The sequence below is a fragment of the Drosophila eugracilis genome, unplaced genomic scaffold (genome assembly GCF_018153835.1).
Source record: "Drosophila eugracilis isolate 14026-0451.02 unplaced genomic scaffold, ASM1815383v1 contig_2155, whole genome shotgun sequence".
In the NCBI taxonomy this organism is placed as follows: Eukaryota; Metazoa; Arthropoda; class Insecta; order Diptera; family Drosophilidae; genus Drosophila; species Drosophila eugracilis.
In genome coordinates this window covers 996612-1009070 of record NW_024573039.1, presented here as the reverse complement: position 1 = coordinate 1009070, position 12459 = coordinate 996612, and the positions used below count along the sequence as shown (strand labels likewise).

Genomic DNA, 12459 nt, shown 5'->3' with positions numbered 1-12459 from the left:
TTTATAATGAGCAGCGTTTAAGCCTTTAAGTAATGTGAAAAGAAAATATAATAAAAATCTGTAGAAAATATGTTTCTCTGATTAATAATATTTTTGATTTTGTAGAGAAATAAAATCGAATATCAAATATTTTTTTATAAATTATTTCCAGCCCCTTGTCCTGCCAACAAAATCTCTAAGCTACGATTTAATAATGTCCCCTTTTTTTTTATAATTCTTTCAAATGCAATTTCATTATAATTTCCATTCATAATCTTTCCCCAATCAATTTTGTAAAGTTCTGAGTTACAGCCACCTCCCCCCCCTAACCACCATCCACCCTCTACCCCACCTGATCGCCAGAAACTCAAGGGGAATTAAAAAGCGACAAGGATTCCTCAAGGAGAGAGGGAGGAGGGCGAGTGGTGGAGGGCTAAAGATGTTCTTAAGTGTTTTTCCTCAGTCTACGAGATTCACTTTCTGCGATTTACAGATTCTCCCCCTACCTCCCACCGCTCGTCATTGTTGTATTTGCCTTTCAATTTTCATCGCAGCAACCCTAAAAGCATGCAATTATATATATGAAGACACACCCACGCTTACATATACATATATAGATATATAATTTTTCGTCTTCAGATTTCAATAAATGCCAACCATTGCTAGAGGGGCGGGGTGGTGTGTTAAAGGTCGTGGCGTTTTCGTGCACCCTGTGGCGTTGTTTATGATTTCTGTGCGAGTTGCGCACAATTTTTCAATAAGCAGTTGAAAGAAAATCATAAAAAAAAGAACCCATGAATCGGGTGGTTTTCTCTGGCAACGTTTTTAAAGCATACTTTTCAGCTGCTAGGACAGCTACTTTTGATTCCATTACCAAAAATAAAGGACGACGCGGGGATAAAGAATTTTATACTGATTTAATTTAATGCGGTCACACAGGGGGCGTGGCCAGGCTGAGTTGACCATTCGAGAAAATGCAATTTATCGGAAAGACAGACGACAAAAACGAGCATAAAAGTTCCTTAACAGGCTGAAAGCCAAACCAAAACTGAACACAAAAGGAAAACTTAATAAAAAAAATCGGAGTTGGGCAAAAGGAAAGGCCAAGGCAAGGCAAGCCAATTGCAAGGAAAGTCGAAGGATAATGCACAAAGGTTGCCAAGGCTGCCTGCTATGCTATAAAAGATGAAGGCTGTGCTATGGAATATGAATACATTGCGTTTCGGGAGTTTAAGAACTTTTCCTAAAGAGAAAATTGTAATAAATTTTGAGATAAAAGTTTAAATTTGTTTGACTAATTGTAAGAGTTAATGTTATTAGGTTTTTTAAACAATTTAAAGAAATAATTAAGTTAAAAAATTGCTAAAATAAACTCAATTTCTTAGAAAAAAAACTTAAATTTATGAACAGAAAAAGATTTGTCTTTTAAAATGCAAATATTATTATAAAATTTCTCTTTCTTATTACTTTTTCAGTATTTTTTACTTATTAAAAAGTAAAAATATTCTTATTTGAATAATCTCCTTTAGACTTATAGCTATTTACCGCACTGTCTTAGCATGTGTGTGTCTCAGTGCCTGCATTTTATTGGCTCGAATTGACAAATCTCATTTGGTTGGTGAACAATAAAAAGGCGTAACAGCATTTGCCATCTAAGACAGATCAGATATACATATATATTATGTATCTAATATATATATATAGCTCTCATTTCAGATATATATCTGTATATAACCCTCCTTTTAGGGGGGTTAAAACATAGTTTATACTAAAGAAAAGCATTATTTTAAGTCTCAAGACTAGCAGACAGGTGGATGTTCTTATAAGTAGGTGTATATGTTTAGGTATGTATATGTATATGTTTAGGTATGTATATGTATATGTTAAGGTATGTATATGTATATGTTTTGGTATGTATATGTATGTATGTATATGTATTAGTACCACAATATAAACTCATTCAACTGCGTTGTACACCTGTCACAATGGCTCTTCGTCAGCCATTTGCATCTCCAACTCCAACTTCACTTCCATTTCCTCCTGCACTTGCATTTCCCATTTCCCATTTCCCATTCACATTTCCATTATACCAAAGCTGGCCATGGCTTTTTGAGCAGGCTTTTAGCCATCGTCTGGCGAAACAAGGAAGGCCTAGAAATGCACACTCCAGTTCATTGACTCAAAAAATGTGTGTAAAAAGTGAGCAAAAATGTAGGTCCTTAAAGGCTTTTGGTTTTTTGACTAGAAATAAATTTTGGAACTTAATTAATATCCAATCCAAGTTATTTCTCCCAGTGTATTGCCATAAAGGACATAGTATGAAAGAAGTACTTGCTGCTGTTCTGGACACACGCTAGATACATCGTCCCTAACCAGGTTCCACCTTTCCCCCCCCCCCAAATTGCATTTCACTTGCACTTTTGCACTCGCCAACAGACTCTGATGGATGCGGTTTGCCTTTCGATTCGTTCTGCTAGGCTAGGCCAACCAACCGCAAAAGACAGTTAACGGTTTAATTTCCGTGTTTGTTGCCATCGCATTTTCAATTACACACCAAATATCTATCTATGACTCTGTCTATGTATGGGTGAGCGTGTCCTTGTGCCTCGACCAGAAAATGTCGTAAATTTAAACGTTTTTATTGACCATTAAAAGCTGGGAAAAGGTTTGCTGGTCGGATATTAATTTGGTGGTTAGAGGAGAATTATTTTAAATTGATTTAAAATTTAAGTTTAAGCTTAAAAAAATGTTGGTTTTTGGATGTTTTTCACTGCAGTTATTAGGGAAAATTATTGATTTTTTAATTGGTTTAATGCAGTTTGAAGGTATTTCTGTGTTTTGATGGATGAAAAGTCTATGTAAGGTGAACTTTTCTTTCTCTATTTGCAATTTTTAAGTATTTTTATAAGAAATGAATCCATCAATAAGGTTAAAACTTAACAAAAACTGTTTATTATAAGCTAAATGTTATTTAATTTTTGATTTTTTTTAAAAAAATCAAAGAAAATTGCTTAATTCTGTAATAACAACTCTTAGCTAGACTTCCACAACCACTTACAAAACATCCTTCTGGCCAATTTCACTTTCTGTTTGCAATGGATATCCTCCACCCAAGCCCCTTCCTCCCTCTAGGACTTTCTCATACCTTTGTTAATCATTTATCTCTTTGCATTTATTTTGCATTTAATTGCATGTAAATTATTGTGCATTGGGCAGCACATGGCACTGAATGTTCGCACCTCCTTCTCCTCCTCCTCAAACTCAATCAACTTTAACCCTCCATCACCCGCACCAGGAAATCTCTTAACCCATTCCTCAACGTTTCGCTCGATTCCCTGCGGCGTTGCAAATCAGACACACAACATACACAGTACACCACTCTCGAAAATAACGATTCGTCGCATTTGCACCCATTTCCGGGATGCGATGCGATGCCGCCCAATGCCCCGAACCTCTTTCCCCACGGCGTGGTAACAACATTTCCGGTTTCCATTTCTCGCCGCGTGCCTTCGGGGCTGCATTTCTCGAAATGTCCGCAGTGTCCTGGCCACCACCTTCGCCGCCAACTCCAAACTCTATCTCCAATTTCGGCTCAATCACCATCTTCATCCTTGGCCAAGTCACCCCTTTTATGGCCAGATCACAATGCGCAACGTGTCGCAGCTGCTGACTGTCTGCCTCGCCCTCCCTCTCCCTCTCCCTCTCATCATTTCCCTTTCGCCCTCTCGTCTGTTTGTGGTTTTGGCCATCGAATTGAAAGTGCAGCCGTTGCCAAGTGCCAAAACACGGCGGAAAAACCGAACTAAATTGGGTTTTCGAAAAATGAAAATTAAGTTTTAGAAGTTTAAATTCTCAGAAAGAATTCAAAAAGTTGAATATGATTTCTAACTTCTTTTCTAAAAACTAAACTTTAATAATCATTAATCAAAAAGCTTTTCTCAGTGTCTTTGCAGGATGTCTGCGCTGGCTGAATATTTCTGGTCGTAATCAAGTTTTGGCCCGCAAATAGACTCGTCGTCGCTGCCTCGTTGGACTCGTTCAAGCGCCAAGTCTAGTCTATAATCATCAAATCATGCCACAAATGTTATACCCAACAGCAACTACACATTGCATTGCCCATTGCCATTGCCATTTCCATTCCCTTTCCCATTTTAGTAACCCACTCTGCCAATCTGTCTATCAATCATGACGCCATCAAAATGCTTGACAACAAATCTTGACTGCTTAATGGTCATGGACAACGAGGAAATGGAATGGAATGGCTGCCAAGCCAACTGCAACCGAGTGGAATCGAGTGCAGCGCTACCGGGGATCTGAATTGTGGATCTGGACCTAAGATCCTTGGCCCCGATGTTGTTACGCCAGATGGCTAAAGCTCATCCAAATGGCAAGAGGGTAAAAGGGGGGGGGCAAGCACTCACAGCAGACGGGGAAAAGTACTTTCGGTGTGTTTGTAAGTATGTAATGTAAGTACTTTGGAATGCAATGTGCATTGGCAGGATTAGATGTGGTGCTTGAGTGGCAGATTAGGCTGCTTCAAAGGTCCCGGATGACCGGAGCAATTTATTCAATTAAATTGGACGCCGGACAGACGTTGCTTCAGGCACTTAAAGTACATAAAATCTTGACTTAAAACGGCTTTACTTTGTTTTATATATAAAAAGGGAGTTTTTTCTGTAATAATTTGATATTTTTAAGCTGACATTTTTACAAAAATAAATACCTTTGATAGACAGTTTAATCGGGGTTCTAACTTTAGTCTGTAAGACAAGCAAAAATATTTCAAAATTCTTTTAAAAATACTAAATAAACAGATTTTAAGCTTAATTTGCCCAAAAGAAAGATGGGGATATTTTTTATAATATTCTGAATAAACCTTGCTCATGGTTAATTAACCAATTTTACTTTCTAATTTCCTTCACAAATTTTTAAAAATAACCAAAGTATACATTTCCCACTCGTCGTATACGTAATATACACTAAGTATATAAAAGGTTGCCTACTTTGCGGGGCCCTATGCAAATTCCAAGCCAAAAAAGCGAGGCCAGTGAAATTGAATACGGAAAACGGCATAATGACACCCATTCCCTTTGATACCCTACCCACTCTCTCTACACACCCCTAACCTACCCTACCCCTACTCTAACCAAACATTCGACCCCCATGGCAGCCCCAGGGGCGCCCGTCTAATGAGTGTCGGCGGTTTCGGTGGCCCGAGAGCAAACAGAAAAGCTCTGGCAGGGGGAGACAAAAAACTTGCATAAAATAACCAAATTATGCCAAGGCAGGACAGCAGAACTGGACCTGCCATTATCCTGCCATTCGCTGCTCATTAGACGGCAGGCTAGGACGGGCGAGGAATGGTGGCTCAGAGGGAGCCCCCAGCCAAGGGCCACATAATAAAAATCTCATATTTTATTGAAATTGGTAATGTGAGGAGAAGAGGGGGGAGAGCTTGGCATGGAAATGCAGAAAAGTGAAACCATCGCAACGCTAAGAGAGAGAGAGAGAGAGAGAGAGAGATGGGAATGTAGAAATGTGAAAGAGATGGTTAGCTAAAAACTGAAAGAGAAAGACAGGGCTATCAGTGGCTGTAGCTTGCTTTTGGCACTTTCACCACATCTTTCATTTGCATATCATTGATATTCATTTTGATGATGTTACGATTGTCTTTTCTGGAATTGGATTTAGGATTCTTTTTTAAGGACTCTTGCATGTATATGAAATGTTAAAGAAGTTGTGTTTTGCATAGAAGTAGTTCTGTGAAGTTAAAGTACAAATTTAAATGCCTTTTCTTCTACCTAAAATCAAGGTGAAACTTGTTCTTTAACTTTCTTATTTGCATAGAAAATGGCCAAGTCTTAGAACCATGTTCTTGTAGCTTAGTGTTTAGTGGCTCTTCTGTTGTAGAACCACCCTAGACCTTAGACCATCCACATAAGGCCACTCTCACCCACCCTAATCTGCTGGCATTTTCTGCCGCCTTATTTATGCTTTTTTGCCTCCAACCTCCAACCTCAAACCTCCCCCCCGACTCACTCACCTCACCTGCCTCAGTAAGCGGATTTTCGTTTTACAGTTCAAGAGTCGAGGCTTCCCTTTTTAAAATCCACTGCCCTTTGAGAGAGACTGGGCTTTCCAGTGCCGCCTTAAGCTGATTTCCCTTTATTTCCGTTTGACTCATGAGCCCCTCCCCCCACAGTCTTTTCATCATCAGCCGGACAAGAGCGTTGCCGCCGCCGTCGCCGCTGCTTTTCCACATTTTCTCTTACCATCTACCTAACGCCGGCAGCAGGACAAAGTGCATTAAACTCATTTGCCAAACGGCTTTCAATTATAATTTTTGTTAATAATTCATTAGCGAAATGTGTTGCCAAAATGCAGTCAGACACAGGCTGTGCTGATGCCTGCACTCGATCCTGCGGCTTTTCCTCCACTCTCTTCCTCTCTCTTCCTCTCTCTCTCTCTTTTTGATGGATGCTGTAGTGCAAACCCCTTTTGTACTCCCCAAAGACCAAATATGCGCCATGTGCGACATAGAAGTGTTGAAATGGTTAGAGGCAGGATGTTATGGCAGCTGGGAAACAAGTTTTCACTTTTTTTTGGTTTTTTTTTTTGGGTTTTATGGCCTGTGTATCCTTGAAATTTGAGCTCATAAACAGGGTGGCTGCAGCTGTATTAGCTTAAATTTAGCAATAAAGTTGAGTGCCATGAAGCTGGTAATATATACTTGGTTGGAAATTTGATTGGGTTGAAAAGAGGATGCAAATTATAGTTTCAAACTTGCTAACACTAGCCCTAAAACTGAAGTTGCCATTAATGGATGTTTTAATAATCCAAATCCCAAAGTTAGTTTTGACTTTAAACTGCCTTTAAGCTGCTGTATAAACACGTCAATAACTTCGACGTTCTGTGGCTCCTCTCCGACCTAACCAATCTCCTGGATGGTTGGAGTTTCTCACTTGGCTTGCCATGTGGTTGCTAATATAATTTTGGACACACTGGCTGTGCCTCGATGGAAGGAAGGAGGACAACGACAACGACGAGGAGGAATTGAACTGGACACAGGAGTTTGGAATGGCTGACATCTACTCATCCTGCGGCTGTCTGCTTTCCCTTATCGCCTCATCAGCTGGCTAACTGACTGACTCTGACTGCCTGTTGTTGATGGCCATTTGCCACCCAATCTGCCTCCCTCTCTTGATCCTTGGGACCATGGAGGATGGCGATGGTGATGCCTGGGTGATAAATAAAAACTGTCTGCGCCTATGTGGCTACTGTCTGTTTTTTCTTTCTCATTTTCTCGTTTTTTGAACATTGTCTGACTTTTTGCCATGTAAGCTGAGAGACCAAAAAATAAACACCACCCATCCCGCCCACCGGTTTTTGTCATTGAAACACATGCCAAATACAATGGTTGTGCGTCGAAAAAATTCAATTTCGTTGTGTTCCGCATTTGCACAGCCCCCGCCTTCAGCTCCTTTTGGGCCGCAACCATTTGGCCATTTAAGGTTGTCAATGTGGATTGGCCCCAAAAGCTTGTGGGCGTGGCAGAACTGCAACAGCAACAGCAGCATCAGCAGCTTAACATGTTCATTTTGGCCCGCTTTGCCATGAAAATTCATAAATCAAAGGCAAGGCGTCAATAAAGCAGCCAAAAAATAGTTCAAGACCAAAAGGCCAAAGCAAATATCCATGCAGGAGACTCGTTGCGGGGATCAAAGGCTGTGTGTTTTTCCCCCAAAATCAAACTCATATCGTTGGAATGCAAAAAGAAAGGAAAAGTTTGCGAAATGAATCGATTGCCATGAATGCAGCAGAAGGGAATTTCAAATGTTTTTTTCCAGATTCCAGCTGTCAGCGAAAGAAGCTTAGTTTCTGTACAAAAATGGATTCTGAATTATAAACGAGTTTCATTTTGTCAGAGAAACAATGGCAAGGGGGATTTCCGAAATCTATTTAAATATTAAAAAGGAAAATTCGAATTGAAAATGAAAATAAGAAATAAACGGAAACTTTGGGATATTAAAAGCTTAAGCCTTTGAGAATCTCTCTAGCATTATGTTGACCATCTCCATCAGATCATTAGCTTTAAAAGAAAACCAATGACTGCTAATAATATCTTCATTATATGATTAAAAGCTAAGATATTGTATATAACTTAACTTAGTTCCTTTAACCCTTTAAGTATCTTAAAGATCAGAGGTTAATATTGAAACATAAAGAGAAGGCTGAACTTTCCACAAGTCCAAGCTCATGAAATGTCAGTTAATGATCAAAGTAAAAGAGGCAATTCCTAACCATTAAGAACTTAATCTTCATAATTTTAACATTTCAAAGTCGATTTTCAGCTCAATGTTAAGAAAAAGCAATTAATTTTTCAAGATTAAGGGAGTTCAGGCCAAGGCTTTAGTTAGTGGCCAAAATAAACCAAGAAAAATGGCCAAAAACCTTTGAAAATTTAAAGTATTTTTCATAATATTTACAAAGAAATTAAAAAAATTAATTAAAATTCTAACGTTTTTTTAGCCAGTATAAATTTCAAGATCAACGGCTATGAGAAATGTAAATTTCCATGTCAAATGTATTGAAAATGTAAATTCCCATGTCAAATGTAAATTTCAATTTCAAGTGCAATGTAAAATGTAAAATAAAATTTTTCACTCTAGGGTATTAATAATTCTCAACTTATTCTAGCCCACCAGTCATAAGGTGCCCTCTGTGGCCACCCAAAAAATCAGTCAAGTCATTTTTGTGTGTGTGTGTTATTATAGTGCTTCCAAGTGCCTCTAAGTGGTCCGGTGGTGCCACCTATCATATTGGTGGTACCTGGACATGGTCTCCATGGAGGATGCAGTGCATCATGGTTTTTTTTTTTTGGACTTTTGATGACGTAAGATGCCGGATATATATGACGATGCCTCCTATATCATCGATGGACTTCGGCACGACGGAAATCAAGGTAGGTGGCAAACTTTTTTTTATTTTAACTTCATAAGTCGAGGGGCATATTTGGCCCATGATCCGCAGTTTTTGCAAACGGCTTGCCCTTTGCCAATGTAATGTGTGGATAGTCTACAAATAAGTTATAAGCTAAGTTTGCTGGGCTGTGATTTGATAACAAAGAAGGCGAAATTTTTGGGTTCTCTCTATTTCGCCCTCCAAAATAAACGTATTTTGTCCGTAACTGAGTCCACATATAGAATGTAAATACCTCGTTGAGCTTGTAATTAAATGGCATTTACACCTTGTAATATACAATTTTGCCCATTTCTCGCATGATCAAAAATGAAAAAGTTGCGAATAAAATATCAAATTTCTCAACATTTAAAAACGAATGATGAGGGTTGCAGGTTTTGGTCAATCGCTTCACAAAACAGTCGATTTAGCTGTGCATCTTCTTTTGACAAAATTAGATTTATAAATCCGATAAAAATACGGTTATTTGCTGTCAAAGTTCATAATCCCTATTTTGGCCTCAAAATCTTGAGAATTCTTTACAGAACAAAGCTAATAATTGTAGGAACATGGAATGTCATACATCACTCAATTCGCAATTGAAATTCCAGTTAAACTGCATTCGAACTTTAAAAAGTACAATTTTGGATATTTTTCGCATTTTCCCCCTTAACGAAAATGCAAAATTTGGTTAGGCCCAATTTCGCCTTAAAAATTACAATATTATGTCCATAACTAAGCCAATAATGGTCCAAATGTAAAAAGTAAAATATCGTTGAGTTTGTTTTCTAATTCCTAACAAATACATTCAAAGTTAAAAATTTGAAAAATTCATTTCGCAATGAATTTTCATTTTTGGTGATTGTAACCCTTATCAAAAATCCGAATTTTGTTTTCACCAAACTCGACAGTATTTTGCTCCTAACTTGGCCAATAATGGCCCAAATATGGAATTTCTAATTCTTATCAAATCTGCATTCACAGTTTGATATGTCAAAAAATCCTATTATTCTCCCAAAATGACAGTATTTTGTTCATTATGAAGCCCATATTGTGGATTTCCATACCTCGTTAAGCTTCTAGTTTAACTCATAATAGATCTACGTTCAAATCTAAAAATGTTGATTTTCTTTACAAAAATGCATAACAAGTGAACGTTTTAGTAAATTCTGATTTTCACATTAAAAAAAACATATTGTTGGCCCTAGCTAAGCATAAAATGGTCCAAATATTGATCAATTACCAAATACCTACAAGCTAAGTACTTAGATAATCTAGATTAGGCGGATGGCCAACGATGAAGGCTTTAGGCTTTCCATCGCAGAAATGCAGGGTAGACAGATTTATGCTTGATAATCTCCTCCATATCTCCGTGTGGGTGGTCGGTCTATAGAATTCCAGTGATTGCAGTCCTTTATAAAGAGTAATTCAAAAGCGGAGAAGTACCACAACTGGGCATGGAAGTAGAGATCACAGCTGGGGAGTGTCTCCGTGTGGGTAGTTCAAAAGTTCCCCAATGGCAGCAGTCCAAGAAAACAAAGGTAGAGGAATACCAAATTTGCAGAGCTGATGGACTGGAACTGGAACAGCCGGATAGTTCTCCGTGTGGTCCATAACTCCGCAGTGGCAGTTGTCGAAATAAGAAACGCAGAGGTTTACCGGATCTCTACTGAGTCGATGGACTGAGACTGCGAGTAATCACAGCTGGGCAAGCTTAACTTAACTTATTCTTATTCTTATGCAGAGTAAACAGATCCATAAGTTCCCATAAATCACAGAAAACTAAAGGAGGGCAGTATCTGGTCTCTATTGCTGATAACCTGGGACTGATAGGGACCACAGCCGGGAAGAATCTCCTCTCCATGTCGGTGATCCATAAGTCCGAAATGGTAGCAGAGTCCATGAACAAGAAAACCCAAATCAGACTAGTATCTAATCTCCAGGGGAGATAGACTGGAACTGGGGCAGTGATCACAACCAAGCAAGCTTAACTTAACTTATTTATAGACAATCCACATTGCATCGGCGGCATGCAAGCCGTTTGCAAAAACTGCGGATCATGGGCCAAATATGCCCCTCGACTTATGAAGTTAAAATAAAAAAAAGTTTGCCACCTACCTTGATTTCCGTCGTGCCGAAGTCCATCGATGATATAGAAGGCATCGTCATATATATCCAGCATCACACGTCATCGAAAGTCCAAAAAAAAAAAAAACCATGATGCACTGCATCCTCCATGGAGGCCATGTCCAGGTACCACCAATATGATAGGTGGTACCACCGGACCACTTAGATGCACTTGGAAGCACTATAATAACACACACACACACACACACACAAAAATGACGTGACTGATTTTTCACCGGCTGGCAGCGCCCTAGTCACAACATTTCTGCTAGAACCGGTTGGGAATTATAAGTACAGCGGTTGACTTAAAGTTAACCAAGTTAATGTTAACTCATCTTTAACATTTGAAAGTTAACTCTCAGTTAACATGCTTTTAATATTCAGTGCTTCCAAAGGCCTCCAAGCGGTCCGGTGGTGGTGCCACCTATCATATTGGTGGTACCTGGACATGACCTCCAGGAGGATGCAGTGCATCATGGACGTATGATGCTGGATATATATGGCGTTGTTTGCCATACCTTGACTGGACTTTGGCAAGCGGGAAATCAAGGTTAATTCGTAAACTTTTCCCATGTTTATTGGTTAAGTCGAGGGCCATGGTTGGCCTACAATCCGCAGTTTTGGCAACGGCTTTCCCTTCTCCAATTCAATGTGGATTGTTTAGGTTGTATAAGTTTAGCCTATAAGTAAATTAAGTTTATTCTATAAGTAAGTTAAGTTTAGTCTATAAATAAGTTAAGTTAAGCTTGTAATCACTCCCAGGCCCAGTGCATCAGCCCTGGAGATCAGGTACTTCTCTGCCTTTGTCTTTATCTTTTTTGGACTGCTGCCGCTGGGGATTTATGGATCACCCACATGAAGATCACTTCCTGTCCATCAGCTCTACAGCCTCTGCTTCAGTTTTTCTTCGTTTACAAACTGCTGTCGCCGAGGATCTATGGAAAACCCATATGAAGATACTGCTTGGCTCTGATTAGTCTCTGCAGATGGACTGCACTAGAGACCATGTACCACTCTCCTTTGGTTCTTCTCTTTGTTGGACTGCTGGCACTGGGTACTTTTGGACCACCGACATGGAGATCACTCCCAGCACACCAGGTATTCCTCTGCTTAAGTTTTTCTTCTTTTAAGGACTGCTGCCCACTGGGTATCTATGGAAAACCCATTTGGAGATACTGCCTGGCTGTGATCAGTTCGAGTCCATCTGGTTTTCCTTTGGTTTTTCTTTTTTTTTTGACTGCTGTTGCTGGAGATTTATGGATCACTCGCATGTAGATCACTTCCAGACCAGGTACTCCTGCTGCCGCTGGAGATTTATGGACAACCCACATGGAGATCCTTCACTCCTGCTGCTCTGCTTTATAACCTTAATCCTTGGCCAGCAAGCTAAGCTGG

At 39.3% G+C, this 12459-nt stretch overlaps 1 protein-coding gene across 5 annotated transcripts in view; it reads right to left on the bottom strand.

Moving 5' to 3' along the window:
• LOC108110134 (protein sprint) overlaps positions 1-12459 on the bottom strand; it is a 74759-nt gene that overhangs the window by 10252 nt on the left and 52048 nt on the right. The gene's annotated exons all lie outside the window — the stretch shown is intronic.